The sequence below is a fragment of the Numida meleagris genome, unplaced genomic scaffold (genome assembly GCF_002078875.1).
Source record: "Numida meleagris isolate 19003 breed g44 Domestic line unplaced genomic scaffold, NumMel1.0 unplaced_Scaffold360, whole genome shotgun sequence".
In the NCBI taxonomy this organism is placed as follows: domain Eukaryota; kingdom Metazoa; phylum Chordata; class Aves; order Galliformes; family Numididae; genus Numida; species Numida meleagris.
The window spans coordinates 4,393-7,540 of NW_018364585.1; positions in this window are offsets into that span (position 1 = coordinate 4,393).

Genomic DNA, 3,148 nt, shown 5'->3' on the forward strand with positions numbered 1-3,148 from the left:
CCCCATAGTCCCCACCCCATTCCCCTATTTCGTTTGACACAGGTGCCCGCACAAAAAATCCCGAGGCCATGGAGTTCCAGGTAAGTCTCTTGGTCAGGGGACCCCAAATCCCATCCTGAACCTTGGAGCCTCCCCAGTCCCACAGAGAGTTCCATACCCTGCCCCTGGGGACCCAGGGAACCCCCAGCCTCATATGGTTTGCCCTCATGTTAAGCGCAACCCCCAAACCCAGCCCATGTCGAACCTGCAAATCCGCATCATGGAGACCCCCTGGACCCAAATCTGAGCTCCCTGATCACCCTGGTCCCTCAGAAACTGAAGTACCCCTCAGACCTAAGGGCATTTTCACACCATGTAGTAGGAACCCCAAACATCACTTGTGGGGGGTCTCTCCTGGAGGACACTGGGGACCCCTACGGTGACACTCTGCTGTCCCCTGTGTCCCCAGGTGCCCCCTGCTCACATCAAGGGTCTGACCTACATCGGGCTGCAGGCTGTGACCCCCAGCATGCAGCCCCCAAAACCCCCTGCAGCCCCTCAGCCCTCTGTTATCTACACTGAGGTGGCCGCTGGGGGGCACCACTGATGCCTCTGCTCTGTGTGCACAAACACGCGTGCAGTACTTGTGTGTGCACATATGTACTTCAAGCAAACACCATGCAGGTGTCCTGTGTGTGCTCACTGTCACATGCGCACTGCATGCATGTACCACTGCATGTGTTCATGTGTATCATGTGTGTGTGCACCGTGACAAGTGCACAATAAATGTACATGCATTTGTACAACACACTTAGTGCTGTGTCTCTGTGTGTGCACATGTGACATCAGGTGTGTACACCAATTTGTGTGCACATTACAGCACATGTGTTTTCCACCCCCAGAAAAGTGGTGCAACCCCTGCCCGTCACAGTCGGGAGACCGGACAGGTGAGGAGGGCTGGAAGAGAGTCCCGGCTCGGCGTCATGGGCGCACTCCCTGCCTGCCTCCCCCGCTCCCCCAGGTCCCCCTAAGGAATAGGTTTGGGGCGCTGGAAATTGAAGGGGAGATGAATGGGGAGGCGAGGGAGGACCTGGCTAGGAAGGAGCCCAGGTTGAGGCGGTCATCCCCACGCCTTGAGACTGCCTCTGCTAGGAAAGACAGAAGAGTCATTGTGGTGGGCGATTCCCTTCTCAGGGGAACACAGGGCTCCATATGCAGACCTGACCCAACCCGTAGGGAGGTGCATTGCCTCCCTGGGGCCTGCGTCAGAGACATCACCAAAAAACTCCCGGGTCTGGTCCGCTCCTCTGATTACTACCCGTTATTGATAGACCAGGAATGCAGTGATGAAATCACTCGGGGAAGCCTGCGAGCTCTCAAAAGAGATTTCAGGGGTTTAGGGCGAATGGTTGAGGGAGTGGGAGCACAAGTGATATTCTCCTCTCTCCCTTCTGGGGTGGCGAGGGGTATGGAGCAATCTAGGAGAAGGCAAGCTTTGAATAAGTGTCTGAGAGGCTGGTGCTGCCACAGGAACTTTGGGTTCTTTGACCATGGGGCTGATCACTCGGCACCCGGCCTGATGGCTGCGGACGGGCCTCACCTGTGAGTAAGTGAAAGTTAGCTTGGACCCTGATTGCAGATGCTTTTTGTATGTAAGCAGTTATTCTACAGACAGCAGGTCTCCTATTTCTCCAAATAAAACTGATGGCTGCCCTATCTCTGGAATGCAAGGCGACCAGCTAGAACAGTACACCACAAGAATTAACAGAGAAGCAACGGATTGGTGGACAGAGTTGCAGCCGATGAGATGGCTGGCTGGAGCAAGTCAGCGTTTCCAACTCGAAGCAGGTCAGGAGTACACAGCAAGGGGCACTGCGACCTTTCATCAGAAAAAGACCACTGAAGGACCACCGAGAAAATACCATGCGTGCCTAACAGGACTGGGACCCGGGCTGGGGAACTCTTTATAATAACCCAAACTTTCCTTGGAAATCTAATGCATATGTAAGCTGCTGTGCTTTAAATATCTGCCTTTTGTGTCATCTGGTGTGCAAGTTAGGAGGAGCGATCCCCTTTGCACCCAGTGCTGAATAAACATACCAGCTTTATAACCTTATGTGGGTTATAGAGTCTGATTCCGCACATCAATCCCAGATCCTGTGGGCACACCCAAACCACAGCAGGACACCCAGATATCTCCCATGGGATCCCCAAATCTCAGTCCCTCCCAAACTCCAGACACACTCTCTTGGACTCCGCCCTCAAATACCCTCACCATAGGACCCCCTCCAAAGGAGCATGGAGACCCCCACAGTGGCACCTCATTGTTCCTCTGTGTCTCCAGGTACCCCCAATGACAGTGAGTGTCTGACCTGCACCGAGATTCATGCTGTGACCCCTGGTCCCTGGGCACCCGGGGCAGTTGCCACCCCTCAGCCCCCCGTTAACTACAGCAAGGTGGGCGCTGGGGGGCCCTGCTGATACCCCTGCACTCCCAATGCCTCGTTTTTTAGGTACACTGAAATGGACAGACCACAGATTCCCCTGACTGGAGCTCACTGATACTCTGGTGTCCCCCCTTGCACCCCCAAATCCCAATGAATCTGACATCCCCAAATTCTCACCTGTGTACCTCATCTCATTCACACACACCAAATCCCTCAATTCTCCACTCTAACCCCCACATCCTCCCTGATCCGCATCAAATCCCATAACATCCCTGGAGATTCCAGATCCTCTTCATTCCAGCCCAAAACGCAAAACCATTCCTACGGGACCCCAAATCCTTCCCAATCCACTCCTACCAGTACACATTAACCGCACACCACGTGACATGGACCTCCATTTTGATCCCCTCTAGATCCCTCCAGGTGTCTCCCGCTTGCCCTTCAGTCCTGCTCTCAGCATCAGTTGCTGGGTTTGGAGCCACTGCCTCATGCATCACTTTGTAAATATATACCTGTGTTATCCTGATATGATTTCTCTGTGATTTCTCTCTTCACTCCTAGTAAATAGATTTTATTACCACCTCTGAGTTCTACCTTTTTCTCTTCTACCCCACTGGGAGGGGTCAGTGAGAATCAAAGCTGTGTGGTGCTGAGCTGCTGCTGGGTGCCAGCACCGCGGTCCTTGTGGTGGGGGCCCAATGTGGAGCTCAAAGGGTGGAGAT